At 52.9% G+C, this 21,358-nt stretch overlaps 1 long non-coding RNA gene across 1 annotated transcript; it reads right to left on the bottom strand.

Annotated features, from left to right (window-relative positions):
- Positions 1-10,342: 10,342 nt before the first annotated feature.
- Positions 10,343-20,193, bottom strand: LOC131811655 (uncharacterized). The gene is made up of 3 exons (XR_009346039.1): positions 20,063-20,193; positions 13,148-13,632; positions 10,343-12,309 (listed from the first exon to the last, which is right to left on the bottom strand). It is a non-coding gene; the product is annotated as an uncharacterized LOC131811655 (long non-coding RNA).
- Between the last annotated feature and the right edge of the window lie 1,165 nt (positions 20,194-21,358).

Below are 21,358 nucleotides of genomic sequence, written 5' to 3'. Positions count from 1 at the left end.
ACCCCTGCGGGTTTCAAAAGGAGTGTGGCTGTGCCCATACCTTGATTCTGCAGTTCTATGAAAGAGTAAGTTTCTGGTGCTCACTTGTGGTCTAGAACTGTGAGAAAGTAAGTTTATGTTGCTTTAAGCCACTTGCTTGTGGTGCTTTGTTATGGCTGCTGTAGGAAATTAGTACTGCATTCATTGTTCATTCTTTAAACACATCACCTTTGCTCCCTGAGCCAGGCTCTGTGCTGGGGGCTTCAGGCCATGTATGTCTCTGCGGGGTGAGATCCTGGCAGCCCCTGTCACAGGGTACCGAAGGGAACCCACTGAGAACCGGAGCCTCAATCTGCAAAGACGTGGGGCACGTGGAGTGGGATGCTAATGGCTCTGTGAAGTCATCCAGGATAAGGTTCGAGCAGCGGGACTTGACTGATCACTTCCTGGGGTCCCAGAGGAGCCCTTCCACGGTACCCAGAAGTCCCACAGAAAGGGGTGCTCAGGAAGGACGGGGAGTGATGTGCACAGTGTCCTGAGAGTGAAAACAGTGCAGGAATCTCTGCGTGGCTTCCATAAAGCAGTAGCTGGCAGCCACCTGGAGCCCGTCTGTCCTAGCGCAGGGTCTTGGCATGGGTCAGACCTGAGGTTACTCATTATTACACCTTCAGCAGCTTCTGGAACTTTTTAAAGTTTCACTTTCTTTACCTGGACAACACTGACAGACATAGTTAACATCTGAGGCTTGATGTGAGGATAAAATGAGAAAAATGTATGTAAACATAGGTAACAATGTGCGGGTGCATAGGAAGGGGCCAGTACAATTCAGCCACCACGGCTACCAGAAGACTTTTTTTTTTTTTTTTTTTTAAAGATTTTATTTATTTATTTGACAGAGATCACAAGTAGGCAGAGAGGCAGGCAGAGAGAGGAGGAAGCAGGCTCCCCGCTGAGCAGAGAGCCCGATGGGCCCAAAGGCAGAGGCTTTAACCCACTGAGCCATCCAGGCACCCCTCACCAGAAGACTCTTAATGGAAAACCAGTATGTTTGGGGGATGACCTTTTAGATGTACAGGCCTGACTAGCATATCAATGTGTCCACTGCAGGGGGGCTGCTTTGAGCTCCCCATCTGGGCACTAGTGCCCTCCTCCCCTGCCCTCTGCAGCCCCTGCCATGTGGGGCATGTCCTGGGACCCCCTGATCTGACACCTGCAGGGCTGATGCTCCGAGATTTGGACACCGGCAGCCAGATTTCAGGTGACAGCATGAAGCAAAGGACCCCTCGGTCCCCTGGTTGGGGGACTCATCTTCAGCGCCGGCTCTAAATTCCCCAGATCTGCCAGGCGAAGGGGCCGGCAGGAGCGGTGTTCGCGGTGGAGACCAACAGGTAGTCCGGGGACAGGTATCCTGGCTGGGGGGAGACTGGAGTCAGAGGTGTGGCCGGTGGGACCCTGGCGCCGGCTTGTCCCCAGGAGGGGCGGAGGAACCGGGGAGAGCGGCCGGGGGCGAACTGGCAGGGGATGGAGGAGCGCGGCCAGAGCCGGCTGCGGCGGGGAGCAGAGGGAAGGAGCTCGGAGCCCACCAGGCAACAGGCAGGGGCGGCGGGAGGCGCCTCTCGAGCTTTCCGCTTCCCGCGCGGACCAGCAGGTGCCGCTCTTGCCCCGCGAAGGCCGCGGGAGCGTCGGCCCTTCGAGGCACCGCCTTCCCTCCTTCCCCAGCACCTCCCGAGTTAGACCTGGTCCTGCAAAGATGACCCTCGGCTCATCTTGAGTCGCTCGCCGTGGCCCCAAAGCCCGGTGGCGGAGGCCTGCGCAGAGTGAACGGGGCCGCCGCCTGCGGACACACGTGCCGGGCCCACCTGCGGCCCCTGCGGCCCCTGCGGCCGGGGAACCCGACTGACTCCGAGGTTCCCGACGCCTAGATTTCTGCAAATCAAGGATGTTCAGTCCGATGCTGCAAGGACTCCTGGGAAACACTGTGTGACAGCGGTCGTTTGTGTCCCCAAGAGCCGGGGTCCTGCAGAAGAAGTAGGCCAGGTCCTTACTTGCCGACGACCTGGCGCTGGCGGAGTGAGCTCTGCTCAGGACAGACGCCCGCTCGCTGGGACCGTCCAGCTTGGAGGCCTGCAGGCTTCCCGGGCCCCTTCTCTTCCTGGGGCCCCGCGGGGCTCCCCAGGGCTCAGAAGCCTCCCGTCCAAGCTAGTGGCTTGGGTTCAGAGCCCCCGAAGGGCCGTCATTACCCCACGGGCGTCAGCTCTCCGAGGAGCCCCTGTGGCTGACGGGGCAGCCGCCCTGAGCATGGGGAGCTGAAGGCCGGCGAGGAAATTGCACAGCCAGGCCCGGGCGGCAGAACAACGGCTGACGTTTAGTAAGCACTTACTGCATGCCACGCACTGTTGCACGCACATTACCTGTAATGACTCAGTCCTCCTAAAGACTTTGTAAGGGAATATGATCGCCGTTGTACAGAGGAGGGGGAGCGAGGTACAGAGATCTTAAGCCTCTCTGTGACTCAGTTTCCTGAAAGTCCAACAGTTTTGAAGGAAAGTCCTCTAAAGACCCCACGGGCAAGGAGTTCACTGACCTGTGGATCCGGAGGGAAGAGCCCCATCCCCCACTGCGTTAGCCAGAAGTTATTTTACTGAACTAGAAGGCAGTTTCTTGGTGAGTAAGTGGCAAGGTGTAAGGGTGAGACTAGGAAAATGCTGTGTGTTTTTTGTTTGTTTGTTTGTTTGTTTTGTATACAATGAGCTGAAAGAAGAGCTTTAGAAAAAATTGCCCTAGAGCTTGGGGGAAGCTTCTCGGAACAGCCGGAGAATTTTTCTCAATCGCCCCCTGGTGGACAGGCCGCGCAGTGCCGCCGCCTTGGCAAAGTCCCAGAAGGTCCGTCCTGGACGGGATTTCTCACCCTGGTGATGGAAGGCCTCCGGGTGTGGGCAAGAGGCAGCTTGACCCGTAGACACGATGCTGGAAGGGATCCTCCTCGAGTGACTGTCCGTTTGGAGGCCCCCGACAGGCGGGCATTTGTGGTGTGTGCGCCGTGGGGCGGCGGCGATGCTGGGCAGAGATGGACCAGAAGGAGCTGATGCGCGGTGGTCGGAAGCCGCGAACGGGTGAGAAATTCTATCACCAGAGAGAAGAGGGCTTGGCACAAGCCTGGGTCTCAAGTCTGCCCCGCCCAGGCCAGGGCGGCCCTGCAGTCACTTCCTTCCAGGCGGGGAGGCCTGGATTCCCCCAGGACCGCCCTCAGAGGCCCCAGGAGGAATGAGCTCATCAGAAGTCTTCCAGCGCACCGAGGTTGGGGGCGAGAAGGGAGAGGACGGGCAGGGGTGAGGAGCGGCCCCCGGTGCCCCGGGGGGTTGCCTGTGTCCGTGCCTACTGCCTCCCCGGGCGGCCCCAGGTCCCTGAGCCCTCCCACGGCCCATTCGGGTAGGCAAATAGCTTTAGGGTGCAAGCCTCCTTCAGAATGATGTACTCCCATCAGCCAGCGTGCAGGAACCTTCAAGGTTATTACAGAAGAGCCCACCGATTGCCCAGACCCCACCGATTGCCAGCTCCAAGGCAAAGAGGCTTGGAGGCTTCCTAGCGGGAGGACCCTCTCCCACAGTGCTGGGTGGAGTGGCTGGAGCTCCCCGTCAGCCAGAGGGTCACGGGGGTCAACGACCAACACACTGACCACCATCTGCACCCACAGGCCATTCTGTTCTTCACTTTCACTGCATGAGATAACCAATTCTTTTTTTAAAAATTATTTTTAATAATAAAATTTTAAAAAGAACACAGGTTTGTGAATCATCAGGCTTACACTCTGCACAGCACTCAATTGGTTATGATATAACCAATTCTTTATAAAATAGGCTTTGGGGGTGCCTGGGTGGCTCAGTGGGTTAAAGCCTGTGCCTTCAGCTCAGGTCATGATTCCAGGGTCCTGCGATTGAACCCCGCATGGGCTTTCTGCTCTGCAGGGAGGCTGCTTCCTTCTCTCTCTCTGCCTGCCAATCTGCCTACTTGTGATCTCTGTCAAATAAATAAATAAAATCTTTAAAAAAAAAATAGGCTTTGTGTGAGACCCTTTTGCCCAAGTGCAGGCTCACCTACGTGTTCTGAGCAAGTTTCCAGAAGGCTAATCTATGGTGTTCCATAGGTTTGCTACAGGAAAAACATTTTCAACTCACAGGATTTTCAATGCACAGTGGATTTATCAGGATGTGACCCCCTTGGAAGCTGAGGATCAGTTGCAGGTGATTAGGTCTGGGAGAGAAACGAGGGAGAAAAAGGATGCCGCAGGTGAGGTCAGAGGGAGGAGCGTTTCCTTTGGAAGGAGCCTCAGGGAGCGAGGCCCAGGGCTCCGCGGTGGTCACCAGCAATAACTCCCAAGTCCCCTGCTCGGGGCTGATCCTAGCTCTTCCACTAACTGTCCTGGCCTTCATTCTTCTGAGCCTTGGTTCCTCATCTGTAGAATGGGGATAATCACACCCCTCACAGGGCTGTGAAAGGATTCAATGAATTCACGTATCTGACTCACTCAGCTTGGTGACTGGCTTGCAGTGAGCGCTCGGTAAGGGGCGGCTGGTACAGGTGATCCTTGGACAATCGGGGGTGTGGGGAGGCTGATTGGGGGCGTGGACCTATGCCCCCTCAACCCCCGCACCGCTGAAAATCTGAGTGTGACTTCTGACTCCCCCCAGACTTAACTACTAATAGCCTGCTGTTGAGCTGAAGCCTTAGCGATCACATAAACTGTCAAGGAACACGTGGTTTGTATGTTCTATGGACTATATACTATATTCTGATGAGAAACGCAGCTAGAGAAAAGAAAATGTTATTAAGAAAATCATAAGAGAGGGGCGCCTGGGTGGTTGGGTCCGTTAAGCATCTGCCTTCGGCTCAGGTCATGATCCCAGGGTCCTGGGATCAAGCCCCGAATCTGGCTCCCTGCTTCTTCGGTGACCCTGCTTCTCCCTCTTCCTCTGCCTGCTGCTCTGCCTGCTTGTGCTCTCTACCTCTCTGTCAAATAAATTTTTAAAAAATCTTTAAAAAATCATAAGAGAAAAATACATTTACACTACTGTATTTATTAAAAACACAGCAACAACAATACTACCACCCTGTGCACACGTGGGCCCGCACAGTTCAAACTTGTGTTCCTCAAGGGTCAACAGTATTATTTTTCCTTCGAAGTGAAAACTTAGAGAACTAGCGACCACGAGCAGGGAGGACCCATGGGGACCTCCATCCTAGTCGTTTCTCCTACAGGTGAGGGAACAACAGCCCAGAAAGCTGCTCTCCCTGCTAGCTCCTGGGCCTTGAGCCCAGCCCCTACCAGCTCCTTTCTCCGCCAGATCGCCGCCAAGTCAGGACCACGCTCCCGGGAATCTGGGTCTTGCCATAATGCAGCACCTGGGGGAGGGGTGGGGAAGCACTATGGTCTGTCTGTGCCTTGGTCAGGGTGCCAGGCACAGACCACCCAACCCCGAAGTGTTGAAGCCAGCAGCCACACAAAGGCGACTTACACATGTCACTAGCAAGTCTGGGGTGCTTTTCAGGGGCAGGTGGACCTGGAACCAGAAACGACACGCTCCTTTGTGCTTCCTCAGGTGGGCTTGGTCCCCAGGTAGGCTCTCTTCGTCGGGGGTAAGGGCAGCCACTAGCAACTACAAGCCTATGTTGTCTTCCTGTTTTAAAATGTGGGTTTATTATTCAGATAAGGTGAGGCCCACCAATCTGGAAACAATTGCCACTGAAAAGATCGTTGGCTACTCGCTTCCCTAGAGAGTGGATCTCCCTGGAGGTCGTTTCCCTAGAGATGGCTCACCATGTCAAGCAGGGCCATGCAGGTCAGGAAGCCGAGAGGGGCAGGAAGAAAACCAGGGCAGGAGCCTTATGGTTTTCGTGGGAATGGATGAGTCAGGTAAGCAGGCTGAGCAGGTTTCGGATTGGCTATTTTGAATAATTTCAGAGGGCCCTGGGGTAATTAAGGCAGAGAGCGAGCCCAGCAACGAGGGGTTTGAGGGTGTGGGCTGTGGATGGTTAGTCTGCATATGGAAGGCTTGCTCGCCGGAGAATCATTTGCTGTTTCTAGGAACCAGCTAGCCCTGTGAGGGGCAGTCTTGCCAGGGTCAGTGAGGCCCCAGATTATAAAACATCAGAAATACAGAAAAAACAAAACAGAATACGCCTCACGGTGAAGAATGAGGTTGTCCGCATTGTCCGCTAACGTCCTGGAGAGGCTCTGGCTGGCCCACTTGTGTGATACATTTAACACTAAATGCTGGAGAGGGTGCCAGGAAACTGGGCCTCTCGTGCATTGTGGACATGAAATGGTGAAGACACTCTGAAAATGGCCCAGCGGTTTCTTAAAAAACTAAGCCGATGTATGACCTGGCAATGATATATTTATGCCAGAGAAATGGAAGTTTCTGTCCACCTGAAAATCTGTACATGAATATTTATAAGTTTATTTTGTAGTAGCCCCCCAAAAGCCAATCTCAAATGGTCACATACTATATGATTCATTTATACATTCTTTTAAAAAAAGATTGTATTTATTTGAGAGAGAGAGAGAGAGAGAGCACAGAAGCAGGGGCAGAGGGAGAAGGGAGAAGCAGGCTACCCGCTGAGCAGGGAGCCCGATGTGGGTCTTGATCCCAGGACCCTGGAATTGTGATCTGAACTGAAGGCAGACGCTTAACCAACAGAGCCATCCAGGCGCCCCTCATTTATACATTCTTGAAATGACAAAATCAGAGAGATTGAGAAGAGGTCCCTGGTTGCCAGGGATTAGGGACGGCTAGGGCAGAAGGGGCCGCACGAGGGAAACCTTTCTCGTTCTGGAATAGTTCCATATCTTGCCTGGGGTGCTGCTTATGGGAATCTGCAGCGATAATGGCTTAACACAACACACATTGTATCAAAGTCATTTTCTTGTCCTTGATACTCTGCTGTACTTATCTAAGATGTAACCACTGGGGGGAGCTGGGTGAAGAGTACCGGGCTCTCTCTGTCCTATTTTTGCAACTTCCCGTGAGTCTATAATCACTTTAAAGTTTATTTTATTTTATTTATTTATTTGACACAGAGAGAGAGATCACAAGTAGACAGAGCAGCAGGCAGAGAGATGGGGGAAGCAGGGTCCTCACTGAGCAGAGTGCCTGATGCGGGGCTCGATCCCAGGACCCTGGGATCATGACCTGAGCCGAAGGCAGAGGCTTTAACCCACTGAGCCCCCCAGGCGCCTCGAGTCTATAACCATTTTAGAATGAAAAGTAAACAGATCTGAGAGTATCTTAGCTCTGAAGGGTATGAAAACCCTTGGGAACTATGGCTGTGTAAGGTCACAACCCCAGTGGCCTGGAGGAAAGGTGTGGGTCCCTGCCGGGTTCTTCTGCTTGTGTCCTAGGAGGAGACAGACTCTCGTTTTGTTCTTCCATCGACCTGGCTACGATTCTGCTGAGTGATGAGCTTCAAAGCGAATCAACCCTGTTAGCTTCAGAAAGGAAGAAATAAAGACCAAGGGTCTTTAGAAACAAGAAGGCTGATGGAATTTTATGTATCCAGCCAAAATGAATTCTTACTGGCAACCTGCGAAACGCTTCCAATATTCAGCGAAGTGATCAGGGGACACTTTTCTGTGCGCCGTGGTTGTAGGCACACATAAAATATAAAAGCATGGGGCGCCTGGGTGGCTCAGTAGGTTAAGCAACTGCCTTTGGCTCAGGTCATGATCCTGGAGTCCTGGGATCGAGTCCCGCATGGGGCTCCCTGCTCGGCAGGGAGTCTGCTTCTCCCTCTTACCCTCCCCCTTCTCATGCTCTCTCTCCCTCTCTCATTCTCTCTCTCTCTCACACACACACAGAATAAATAAAAATCTTTAAAAAAATATAAAAGCATATGGATGAGAACAGAAAGAGAATAACCAAAATGAGTATGATTTTACAGGAGTAGGATTAAGGGTGGGAGTTCCTGCTCTGCTTTTTAAACTATTTGTGAGTTGTTTGTGGTATTTTTATTTAGTTGACATTTTATTTTATTTTTAAACGTATACTCCAAGATATATTCTTCTCCCTTGTCCGCCAGCAACTATTTTAGCCAGCTTCTTCTGTATTCCTTCCGTATTTTCTTTTTTTTTTCTTTTTTTTTTTTTTAAAGATTTTATTTATTTATTTGACGGAGAGAGATCACAAGTAGGTAGAGAGGCAGGCAGAGAGAGAGAGGAGGAGGAAACAGGCTCCCTGCTGAGCAGAGAGCCCGATGCGGGACTCGATCCCAGGACCCTGAGATCATGACCTGAGCCGAAGGCAGCGGCTTAACCCACTGAGCCACCCAGGCGCCCCCTTCCGTATTTTCTTGATGTAAATCCAAGCAAGCCTGAATGAGATTCTTTCCCTGCCTCATTCTACCATAAAAGTAGCCTTCTAAACCATGGTTTCTGCTTGTTTTCCCCACCACCACCACCACTCAATCCTAACATGCATGGTACTTTCCCCCTAAACAAACAAAAGGGAAAAACAAAGGAGCAAACAGAAGTGTGAATGTTGTGATTAGCAGCGGGGGCAGGCGCTCCAGGATTCTGCATTGAGAGCTCACCTGGTCGGTCAAAGTTTGTGCCACCTCCTTCGACTCCAGAGCTTTGTCTCCGCTCATTTTCTAGTGACATGAAGGACATAACATCCTCTGCCATCTACCCAACAAGCACGGCTCCCCATTCCAGGCAATTGCACAAGTGTCCGCTTCCACACTGATTCGTCAGTTTTGAGGACTGGATGGGAATAGGCAGCGGCAGAGAGCGTGACCCTGCTGGACGCATGTCACCATGACAGTGAGGCTGCTGCGAGGGGCCCTGGCTCCGGAGGCTGCCTGGTGCCGTCAGGCTGCTGACCTCCCATGGCAGGCCTTGTCATGCTTCCTCTCTTCTGGAAGCCGCAGGTGTCTGGGTGTGGCCGGCCCCGCATCCTGGAGACAGGGCTGGGCTCCAGGGCGGTGAGGTGGGGTGCCACCAGGGACAGAGGACCGCCAGATGGTCGGGAAAGTAGCAGAAGCGCCAAGCTGAGCATCTCACCAGTGGTGACCGCCCTCAGCCTGGCTGAATTCCTGTTCTCCTCCTCCCTGTGCCTGGATGTGGCTCTTGGGAAAAGCCAAGAGGGGGCCGTGGAGGAGACTGACTGTATCGAATTTTGCTCCCACTCTGAGATACATTATCTGTCCCTGGGGCAGAAGAACCAACAAACAGCCGACCAATGCTGGTGACCTGGCCCTGGAGCGTTAGAGAGAAGCCCCAGATCTCAGACACCCTGGCCCTCGGGGCCCCCACTTCCCAGCCAGCTCCCAGCATCCAGTGGACGGCCACCTCAAGGGGCCTCAGTTTTCTTAGGGCAAATGACTAAACGGCCACCTTCCCTTTCATCCTGGGATGCAGCAGAAAGAAGTTAGCCGGGGGTGGCACACTCGGGTGTCCACGGTGAGGAGGGAGCTAAGTGGGGGCGCAGCCAGGGAGAAAAGATCTTTTTGCTGGAACATGAAGCCCTCTTGGCTTAGATTTGATTTTTTTGCCTCGATGGAGCAAGATATGGAATCCATTTCCCCTTCCTCCTACCCCTGCTCCAAGAAGAACCGCGGGTCAAGTTGAGCGCCGGCCGCCCGAGGCCCCGCAGGGGAGAGGGTGGGCGGCGGCGGCAGGGCTGCGGGGAGAGGGGTTCTGTGGGTTCGGGGCCACATCCCCACATCCGATGGGCAGCTGCTGGGAGCGCCGGCAGGCAGCTGCCAGGCAGGAAAGCAAGCCTCGTGTTGCCAGGGCTCATTCTTCAGAAGTGGAAGCCATATTTTTATTGATGTTTCCTAATGTTGAAACGTTGGCAAACGATTCAAAAAACTGTAAAACGTGGCGAGCCAGTCCAAACAGGTCTGAGGGCCAGATTCCGGCCTCCGGCTGCCGGTTTGCTGACCTCAGGCCCAGGCCTCCCGGGGCCCTGCGCGGTCTGCAGGGCGCACACCCAGCCGGCAACAGGTGCAAGGGAGCCCCCCTGGCCCCCGACCGGCCTCGCCCCCCAACCCGCAGTCCACTGCGGGACACTGGCAGACTTTGTTCTGAGGCATTGATGCAGGAGGGGTTTCTGGAAGTTTGGCCTCTCTCTTGCCTACTGTTTCGCAGAAGCAGTTGGAAGTCGCGAGTGCGCTCCTCAGTGACACTCAGGGGCCCCCGCCAAACCAGTCCCTTCTCTCGGGGCCTCCCTTTATCATGAGTAACACGGAAGAGGGTCAACAGGGCACGCATCCAGATCAAACCTTTGTTGGCTTCAGGACCAGTTTTTATTTTATTTATTTATTTTTATTTGAAGATTTTATTTATTTATTGGACAGACAGAGATCACAAGTAGGCAGAGAGGCAGGCAGAGAGAGAGGGGGAAGCAGGCTCCCCGATGAGCAGAGAGCCTGATGCGGGGCTTGATCCCAGGACCCTGGGATCATGACCTGAGCCAAGGCAGAGGCTTAACCCACTGAGCCACCCAGGCGCCCCTCCAGGACCAGTTTTTGTGTTTTTTGGGTTTGTTGTTGTTGTTGTTGTTGTTATTTTTGTTTTCTGTTTTTTTGTTTTTGGTGGGGAGGGAGGAAGAGTGTTCCTGCATTGATATTAAAATGCAACAATTTCCCCTCACAGTTTTTGGTGAGTCTCAAAGGCCACGCTGTCCGCAGAAGGATGATAGGAGCCTCCAATAGAACATTTTTCGATTGTACATTTAAGATTTTCTAGTAGCCACACGAAAGAAACAGGTGAGATTAGTTTCAACAATACATTTGACTTAATGCAATGTAAAAGTATTATCGGTTTAGCATGTAATCAATTTTAAAACTAGTAGTAAGCCATGGTCTTACTGTTGGAAGCCCAGTGGGTGGCTTGCACTTACGGCACATCTCCAGGGCTCCACAGCCACACGTGGCTTGTGACCTCCACACTGCATAGCAGAACTCCAAGGCAAGAAGTGACAGCTATTTCCACATTCCCAAGTGAGATGTCAGGTCCCCCAGGCGGGAATGAGAACTCTGCACTTCACCTGGTGCATACAAGCAGGGCGCATCTTCCTTTCCTCCCACCGAAATTCTCTTTCCACTGGAAACATGTCATCATAGTGAAGGCTGGCCGTGCTGTGTCCGGTTTACCCGGCATGCATTGCTCTCCAACCCGGGCAACCTGACACCTGCCTGTCTCCACCCCTTGCCCATCCGACCTGGGCACGGTCCGAGGAGACAAGACCTGCATGGGCGAGAGATATGAGGAGGCCACGGGGGGTTCCTAGCTGACCTGGGCCTGTAGCCTTTGAGAGCCAGCGGGAACATCTCCTCTCTCCCTTACCCCGCCCTGAGGCAGCCGGAGGCAGCTGTGAGCGGGAGGAGAAGGCGAACCTCGGACAGGCTCCCAGCCTATAGCAGCCTCAGGTGGGAGAGGGAACTTCCACTTGACATGGGGTCTGGGAGTTTGGGATCCTAGATTATGTCACCAGACTGAGTTCAACTAAGACAATTTTGTTTGTAAAAATAACCAGAGGATTTGTTTTAAAAGGTTCCAGCACAGGGACGCCTGGGTGACCCAGTGAGTTGAGTGTCCCAGTCTTGACTCCGGCTCAGGTCAGGATCTTGGGGTCGCGGGATCGAGCGCTGCGTCGGTGGGCGGGGGGGTGTCCCTGCTCAGTGGGGAGTCTGCTTGGGATTCTTTCTCTACCTCTGCCCCTCCCACTCGTGCTCTCTCTCTAAAAAAAAATTAATAAACCTTATAAAAAAAGTATTCCATTGTGTGTTCTGGGCGAAATGCAAACCGATGAGACAAGACGGTTCATAACTAGCAAAGCAGTATTGACTCACGATATGGGGTTCATTATAGCATTTTAAAAAATTTTGGTTATACATGAAAATTTCCATAATAAATGTTGCTAAATAGTGGCCAGAGGATTTTTTTTTAAAGGAGAGCCACAGAACCTGTCAGAGATTCACGTATGGGTAAAATCAGAGCTAGCCCCACAGAGCAGGTTTCAATGGGTAAGTTATGAGCAAAAACGGTAAAGTAATAAAATTGTTTCTGGAACACGTGAGACCCAGTTGCCCAATGCACCGTTTATTTTTTTCTCGGTGGGTGAATGTGTATGCCCCCATTCTCCAGCTCTTGCCTCTTTTGTTCTTTGGGGTGTGCTTTGTTGCTGAGACACCCCCAGTCCTCACTTCAGCAGGGGTTGGGCTCCCTGGCTTTTTTGGGTGATTTGATGACACAATAGCTCCTTGCAACAGACACCCAGATGGATGTTCCCGGAGCATGGAGTCTCTCAGAGCGCGGAAGGACGACCTCTGTGAAGATATGGAGCGCAGCAGGGACCATTAGTCACCAAGGATCGTTTGACATTTTGAAATGAACTCACGGGCTCTCATAAATAAGCCCAGACCCTGAATCACGCCTGGGCCAGCGTGGCCGTGGCTGGGGGTTGGGAGGTCCCCGTGTTTCTGCGTCAAGTGCCGTAGGATGCAGTGTATAATGTCTAAATGCGTGTCAAGTGAGCAGCGCGAGAGAAGGGGTCCTCGCTTGTCTCCCCGAGGCCTACTGTTCGGAGCCACAGTTCCTGCTGGGCGGGTGGATGGTTTCAGTTACTGTCCACACTGGTGACAAGCCTCTCCTCGCTGCTGTGCATGAACTTACCCTCAAGCCTTGGGCCTGGGCCACTTGGGGCCCATTTGGTTGCCCTTTCTTGACCCGGAAGGTGCGCCGGCCAGAAAAGCTTTTCCTTCATGTTGAGACCCTACTGCACAACAGAGCCTCCTTGAGCCTCTCTGCCTCTCTGAGAAATAAGCATTTCATACAGCTTTCACTCTTCCCTGTGAGTAATTAGCTAACACATTTTGAAGGCTTCTGGGGGGTGAGGCATCGTTCAGTTCTTGTGTGAATTACTGTATCCTCACTTAACCCTGTGAAGGGGGGCAGTTATGGTTTCCTTGCTGCATACACAGATGAGAAACCAGAGGGACACCTCCCAAAGCTTGCTGCTCAGTGTGACCTGCCCAGGGACATCCAATGAGCCAGTATGACCAGATCCAGCCCGGCAACCTCTGCATGATCCCGCCTCCCAGGGAGTGCAAGGGAACCAGGCTCCTTGTGGGTACAAATCGAAAAAGGAAAGAAATCCAAAAGTACCTGACTCCTGGAAAGCTCTGGGGTGGGTTTCCCCCGAGGGCCTGGAAAAGTCCAGCAGCAGCACATTTCTGGGCCATGCGGCTATGGGACATTCCAGTACATCCATGGTGACCTGGGGCCTTTGCCAACCAGGGGTTCTTGAGTGACTTAAAAGAATTGTTGATGAAGAATTTATCATGAGGTCACATGTTCTTTCTGACATTCAGGAGCGTCCTCTCTGGGAGAAAGCTGCCCTGTGCCCAGCTGGCCGTGCCGAGCACGTGTTTGGTAACCCTGCAGAAGCTGTCTGAAGAAATGAACAGACAAAGCCCAACACTCAGAGTTCACACAGTGCTTTCTTTCACAATTCGTGTCTCTCTCTGTAACATGGCAGCAGTGCCTAGACCCATTATAGAGATTAGAAAGCAGCAGGCTAGGGCGGCCAGATGTACTGCTTGGTGGCTCGGCCGGGACTCAGATCACACATTCAAAATCGGATTTATCAACTAAAAAAAAAATAGAAAAGGAAGAGAGACGTCAGTGGGATTTTAGGATGACCACCCCCGTGTGTCTCAAGGATTTCTCTCCAGCCCGGGTCTTGTGGACTTCCTGGTTATATACAACCCCCTCCCCTCCCTCCTCCCAGCCCTTGGTGCTGATGAATCAACAGGGTAATTTATAGTCATTCGCCTTGGACAATGAGGGCAGCGTGATGGCTGGACTCATCAGCAGGCCTAGGTGAGAGTGGGTTTCTGGGTTCCCATTTCAAGGAACGTAGATCCTTCCAGGATGGATGACGATTTAGGATGAATTTTCTTTGCAGTACTTAGATCCATGACAGGGATATAGAACTCACTGAACCTCCTTACTAAAGGTTGAGGAAAGTGGGGAGCAGGTAAGTGGGGAGGAGAGGTGACCTGCCAGACACGGGATCATCTTGGTCCCATTCAGCCCAGGGGAGCCCAGGGCAGTGAGAAGCCTCCTTCAGAGAGGCAGCCACCCCTGCCTGCCCTTGTTAAGAATCTTAGAGTTCTTCTGTGGGCTATTTTGCCGCCCTCCCCCCACAATGGCTGTATCTCCTCGGCCTCTATCCTTTTTCTAGCACCCACTAGCCTGGACAGAAAGTTGGTCCTAACCAAGCGGCCTATAAGACATTCCTTGGACAAAGAGCTTCAGGGCAAACCTTTGAGGCTTCCTTTGCTGACTTGCCGATGAGGATGAAGAAAGGTGGAATGGGCTTCTCCGAGGTCACACAGAGCCAAGCTGGAAACCCCGATTTTCCATTATGAGCCCAAAGTCTTTCCGCCCCAGCCCTGAGAAGTCAGTCTCCTGCCTTAACTCCTACAGCCCGTGGTGTCTTTGAGATTCATGTCCCTGAGAGCATATTCATTTGCCAGGAATTCTTACCTTTTTTCAAACTCATAAATACATGTCTCCCCAACGGAACTCTATGCCCTTTGAACCAACTCAATAGGTTATAAAGCAAGCAAGCAAGCAAACAAAAACAATGCAAGCAGGGAAAGAAAAAAGGTGCATCTTGGCCTGGGTAGGACATTATCCTTAAACCTCTGGATGCCTCCTGTCTACCCAGGTACCCCCCAACTCCAACAGGTAGTGGCAGCTCCATGGTAGGGTTTCTGTTTCCAGAAATTAAAATTTTTATTAAGAAGATCACAAGGAAGAAAAAGTATGTGGACAGGACAGCACTGTATTTATTGGACAAAATTTGCACGTAAGTGGACTGCACAGCCCAAGCCTGTGCGGTTCAGTGTCAACGAGGGTCATGCACAGAGAAGGGAAACAGTTGTGGGTGTGTTTCATGTTTCACCCAGTTCAGTAACTGTCCTCGATACTCAAATTGTCCCATATTTGGCCAAGTCTACTTGGCTCCTGTGTCTTTGATAGTTTCTTTCCCATCGCCCAGGACAAGATATTCTAGGCTCATCTTGTACAATTCGCCCAGACATTTCTCCTTGAGACACTGGTTTCTTTTGGTGGGAAGTGATACACTGCTCTCAAAATTTGGTTACTGAAAACAGCTGAAAAGGTTACTTTGTGTGTGTGTGCTCATTCCACGCCACATCTCTCTCTTCTTCCTTTAGGAGCATTAATACATTCGATACTCTCTCTTTTATACCCGTCATGCAGGCTTCCTTTAACGAGCGCGGCGGGCACACACACACACACACAGACCACATAGCTGTCATTTTGGTTGTCTAAACTTCATTCTCTAGTAGTTTCCTAAGCAAGGGCTATGGAACTCCCATTCCCTCAATTTTGCATGTTGTTGTTGTAATTTTTTTTTTAAGATTTTATTCATTTGACAGACAGAGGTCACATGTAGGCAGAGAGGCAGGCAGAGAGAGAGAGAGGAGGAAGCAGGCTCCCCACTGAGCAGAGAGCCCGATGTGGGGCTCGATTTCAGGACCCTGGGATCATGACCTGAGCCGAAGGCAGAGGCTTTAACCCACTGAGCCAGCCAGGCGCCCCCATTTACTCATTTCTGATGTGTATGTTACTGCGGTCACGTGGGCCTGCCCAGCAGCCGGGAAGCTTTCCAAAGCAAGGCTCAGTCTCCACCCGCCGTCCTCTGCATATCAGCAAATGCGCCCAGGCTCTGAACACCCACTTTGCCTACCTGAGTGTCTGCTCTGCGTGGGATCTGGGTCCACTAAGTGTTCAGTTTCGTGTTAGCCCTCAGATGCCTTTCATAACTTTTACAACTAACTCAGCTTTTCTAGTTGGCCTTGGTGAAGGAGTTGGTCTGATTTACCTGGTTTGTCACTAATGGCAGTGGAAATCGCATGCCAGTCACTACATGTTGATGACGACCAGTGAGCGGGTCAGGTATTGCTGCTAACGGAGTTGTCGGAATCCCCAAGCTCTCGTGAACCAGTGGCGTCTGGGGAAGGTGACTCATAGACCCAGCATGTGGCATGCCGAGGGCCATGTGTGTGACAGCCAGCCCTGTGAGCTGGACAGATTGCCGAGCTGTCTGAGTAAACAGAATCCAGAAGGGCACCTGAGGTGGCCTGTGCCATGCTGAGCAGATTTGGGATCAGTGCCCAGGGCCCAGGGCCATTGGGGCCTACCTAGCTTCTACAGGTCAACACGAAAATAGGCTCTTTGTTCCACTTTCACAAAGATGGACACAACAAGTACTCAGTGCTGGTTCAACAGCCTGTGGTTAAAAAACTGGAGTCTGAGCCAAAGGTCAGCGTCGGCGCATCCTTGCCAGGGGCTGAGGAAAGGCAAGACAAGGCATTCCTGGAACTAGTGCGTAGTCTTCTTATGGATCTGAACCAAACTGGCGTGGGGGGGGGGGGGTCGGGTGGGCTCAGTGGGGCTCTGCATAACCTTCACTGGCAAGGGCACAGTGTGGGGCCAGAGTTTCCACATTGCCCAATGCCATCTTCTCGGTGTTGTGGGCTGAAATACATCCTCCTGAATTCACACGTTGGAAGTCCTGATCCCCAGTACCTCGGACTGTAACTGTATTTGGGGAGAGGGCTTTTAAAGATATCCTTATGTTAAATGAGGTTGTGCATGTGGTTCGTGATCCAGCAGGACCTGGTGACCTGACTCGAGCAGGGAGAGACAGCAGAGGCGAGCACGCACAGAGAGAAGGCCGCGTGAGGACGCAGCTAGGAGGTGGCCATGCGCACGCCCAGGAGAGAGGCCTCAGGAGAGTTGAACCGGCCAACACCTTGAGCTCTGACTTGCCGCTTCTCAGACTGTAAGTAGATCTATTCCTGGGGTGTGACCCACCTTCCTTGCGGTCTGTGGTGCTTTGTTCTTGGCAGCCCGGGCACACGAATACACCTAGGGTGCCGTCAGACACTCTCAGGCGACAGAGGTGATGGTACCGGGCGACAGAGGTTCCCTGTCCTCCCAGGGCATGCCCCCAGCCCCACCTGGTCCTGCGGTGTCCAGCTTTTGAAAAATCCCTTCCCGGGGCTTCCTTCACTCCAGCAGAGTCTGTTCTGTTGGCCAGCTTACTCCATCCTCCTTCACCGGCCACCCACTTCCAAAGGAGAACATGCTGGCAGGTTTCTTCTCCGAAGACAGGGAGTCCAGATCTCTGGGGTTTCTGTCCTGAGGGTTGCTGCCACCGGAGTTCCTGGCTCTGCTGGAAGCACCAGCAGGACTTGGGATTGGATTTGCTCCCTGGTGGGGTTCCCACATCACGGGGGGCCGGGACACCTTGCCACGTCATGGGTTGCTGGTGACGTGCAGGAACTTATCATTCCTAAACCTCTTGTCCTGCTGTTTCTAGTTCTGTTCCTGGGAGCCAGGCGGAGCTCTCAGGGTCTGAAATGACCCCAACCAAGCTGTGGTTCTTGCCCTCATGGCATGACAGCTGGGGCCTAAGCTAGATGACCTGCAACCCACAGGTGAGCGAGGCCAGGAAGGACTTGGGAAGGCGGAGTGGGCGATGAGGCACTAGTTCACTCCTGGGTGATGAACTTGCCCGCCTGCCACGGCTCCGGGGTGGGGGTGGGGGGACAGCCTGTGCCTGTGCCCACGTGTGTATGTTCAAATCACATTTCCTTTTGTCCTGCAGGCAATGGCACATGCATGAAATTCACTTTTTACTTATTGACCACAAAGCACTAGAAACCAAGATTTCAGGCAGAAGGAAGGGCACCGGTAATGAACAGGTTCTGCTTAAACTCAGCTCCTAGTAAACATACAAGTGATAGGATACCTCCCACGCATTCCCTCCCTTTGCTAGTCCTAAAACCTGAAAGACTGCTCCAGCAACAACCTTCATTCTAGATAATTCTGTATATCTAATTTGAACACCAAAGTGATAATTTTAAAATCTGAGTCATGTATAAACCTCTTTTTAAAAAGAGGAAACCTGGGTGGCTGAGTCAGTTAAGCGTCCGAGTTCGGCTCAGGTCATGATCTTGGGGTCCTGGGATCCAGCCTCATGGTGGGCTCCCCACTCAGCAGGCAGTCTGCTTCCCCCTCTGCTTCTCCCCAGCGCCCCCCCCCCTTTGCTCATGCTCTATCTCAAATAAATAAAATCTTTAAAAATAAATTAAAAAAGGAAACCAAAAGTCTAATGATCCTCTCAGGGATAACAAATTATTTCACCTATATTACTTAAATAACTATGAACACAACATTATTTAAGCTCTGTATGCTTAATAGCCCTTACCCAACGTTAACCAAGACCAGTATACAAATGAAAGGCACAAAGTCTCCACACCAGTGAAACTCACGGTAGCACGTTTCCTTGAACAGGAATCCGCCATGTTATTTTCCTGAACCCAACACTGAATATCGTGTTTAGTGACACCACCTGTGTGGTGCGATGAAGCAGTTACTCCGTGTGTCTCCCCCACTGGAAAACCTGCAAACACCCCACTTGCACTTCTAGAACACTGTGATGTTGTTCATGAATGAGGTCCTCCTTTCCATTCTTTTAAGCAATATTTTGTGGCTCTAAAATCTCTAGAAACTGGTATGAGATGATCTTTTCACATGCCCGTGGAACATGTTTACGTTGATTTTTAAGATTTTTGTTCAAAGGAAAATTGAAATTCTCATGGAGGGGTCAGGGACCTTCGGAATATATCTGGTGCTTCTCAGGGTGTTTGTAAACCCCAAGTCAATGGATTTGAGGTTCTGGCTTTCCTCTGAGCAGCTTTCCATCTGCTTCCCTCTGGTCTGCGTTTGTACCCCCCTACTCTAAGGCCCCGTGGGGCTGGGTCCCCAGAAGGTGCATGGGCCTGGCTTGTTTTTATTTTTCTTTCCCTGGGTGGGGCCAGGTGCGCGTGATGTGTGCAGCGCAACCAAAACCAGAGCGCCGTTGAGCTGCCCGAGGGAATGCTCCCGGCTCCACTGGGGCTCCCCAGCTGTCTGGCATGTCCCTAGGTCTCTGGGCTGGGGCTGGCCCGGGGAGGGGACTCTGCCACACAGCGGATCCTGGCTGGGGACTGGCTGCTGACCTCGCCTCCACCGGAGGAAAAAATAGCAGTTCGGTCCTTGGAAAAAACTAGCGCCTCACACGACCGGAATAGCAACTGGAGACGTAGTTAAAAACAGAAACACCTGCCGCGGAATGGTGACAGGAAATGAAATTTCAGAAATGCCGCCCTGCAGCCCTCCAGGGAGGCAGCAGCCCCTCCCTCTGCTTTGGTCGCCAGCTGGGACCTGCCCCCACAGGGAAAGCCCCGCCCCCGTTCACCCGCGCGCCCCCCCCCCCCGCCCCGTGGACCAGCGGGGGCCAGGCGCTGAGGCAGGTGCAGGGGGCCCGCGGGGGTCCGCGGAGGGGGCCCGCCTGGTGCAGTGCAGCAGCATGTGCTGCGGGTGGCTGAGACCCCTGGCTCCCATGTCGGACCTCCTGGCTGGTAACAGAGTCAGGGAGAGCGGATCATGGAGTGAAGGGGGCTGGGTGGCCCCCTGAGTCCCACCAAGCACAGCCTTCCTTAGGTGGACCCTACAGCTCCTGGCGGGTCCTTAAGACAGATGACGGCTCTTCAGAGGTCTCCTTGGGGCTTTTCGGGAAAGAGGAGGAGTGCTGTGTTCAGTCTGGGGCAGGGTCTGCAAAGCAGGGTACACACATTCCAGAGAGTGTGGAAGATCCTCCGTGGGGTCCGGGAAAGGAACCATGAGTCTGTTTAATGTTTGCCTTCGGGGAAAGAGAAAGCTGTGCAGCGTTATCAACATCAAATGCCTATGAACTCTGGCCCCTGACCCCTGAGGGTGGTGAGGGAGGGGAGCCCGAGGGAGAAGTGGGGCCTGAAGCTCGGGCCGGGCACGCTGGAGGGAACGAGAGATTCGATTCTCTACACTCAAGTAAGCTAACTCGGAAAATGACAGGTGGCCTTAAGTCATCCTTGTAAGGGAACCTGGGACTGGAGAGGACCGTGATTTGGAAATCAGTGTGAGCGGCCCTTGGATGGCAGAGCTGACTTTTCTCACCTCCGCGAGAGCTTCTAGTGAGCCAGGTTATGAGGTCAAACCACAGAGCTTCCCGCAGATCTGACCAGGAGATGGCCGAACCTGGGACTTGACATCCGTAGGCGCTGATGTCCACCGTGGCCTGACTCACCAGGGAAAAGTAAGACACGTACACATACTGTTAATTTCATCTTGATTGCACCCTTTTCAATCTTTTTTGCGGATGTTTTTCCTTATATGGAAAATGTAATGTGTACGTAAATAGATACAACGCATAAAATAAGACAAAGAGAACCGAAGTGGAGGCGTGAACAGCGCTTTGTCCGCAGGTAAGGGGGAGGGGGCGGTTGCAGCGCAAACACTCAAGGATGGCTGATCTAGCTTTTCAAACTGGAGGTGCCTCAGAATTACCAGGAGGCTTGTTAAAACACAGGTCTCTGGGCCCACCTCCAGGGTTTCCGAGTCACTCCCTCTGGGGTGGGACTTGAGAGTCTGGGCTTCTAACAGGTCCCCAGGTGCTGTTGCTGCATCTGGGGCCTGTGGGGTCTACAGGAGTGGGCCCAGCCCAAGGGGAAGCAGGCCAATGCTAGGCCAGGTCAGCCTGTCTCATGGTGAAGACCAGGGTCACCCTGAAGACCATGGATAGCCACCTCCCAGCTGGCCACACGGCCTGGAAGTTTCCCGCACGGACAGATCCTTTAGCCTGAAGCCTGGCTTTGCAACCATATCTGGAAAGGGGGGAGCTAGAAACAGCGCTAAGGGACCGCTCAGCTGCCCGGTGCACAGGTGGGGGTTAAGGGGTTTAGAGCCCACCTACTTACCTCACCTGAGGACACAGGGCTTGGAACTCTCAGGCTGTGATGTCGCAGAGATCTGATGGCATCTCTGCAGGGACTCGCTAGCTTTTGACCTCAAATCTTCAATAAGGTAAACTTTGTGCAACGAGACAAAAATATCTTATTTTTCCACTCTCTTGCTGCCTCTGAGAAGGGTGGTACTGGAGGAGGAACTGAACTACCCCTGGGGGAAGGGGCGGGGGCCGGAGCTGGGTGGGGTGGTCTGCTGGGGGGCGGGCAGGAGGAGGAAGCTGTGGTCAGCACTGGGGGGACTTGAGAAGGAAGCTGTGAGCAGTGTGTGTGTGTGGCGGGGGTTGGGGAGTAGTTCAGGCCTCACACTGCTCCCCTGTCCCTTGCACTCAGCAAGTGGGGCAAAGATGGGGCTGAGTCCGGCATCTCTCATCCGGTGGCAAAGGCCTGGTGCGGAGGTCTGGGCCCTGGCACAGGGTGGTGGTTTTTCCCCATCCCCCTCTGCTCTGGG

Source organism: Mustela lutreola, chromosome 11, assembly GCF_030435805.1.
Source record: "Mustela lutreola isolate mMusLut2 chromosome 11, mMusLut2.pri, whole genome shotgun sequence".
Taxonomy (NCBI): domain Eukaryota; kingdom Metazoa; phylum Chordata; class Mammalia; order Carnivora; family Mustelidae; genus Mustela; species Mustela lutreola.
Note: the sequence above shows the minus strand (reverse complement) of the source record. Positions and strands in the feature narration are given on the sequence as shown.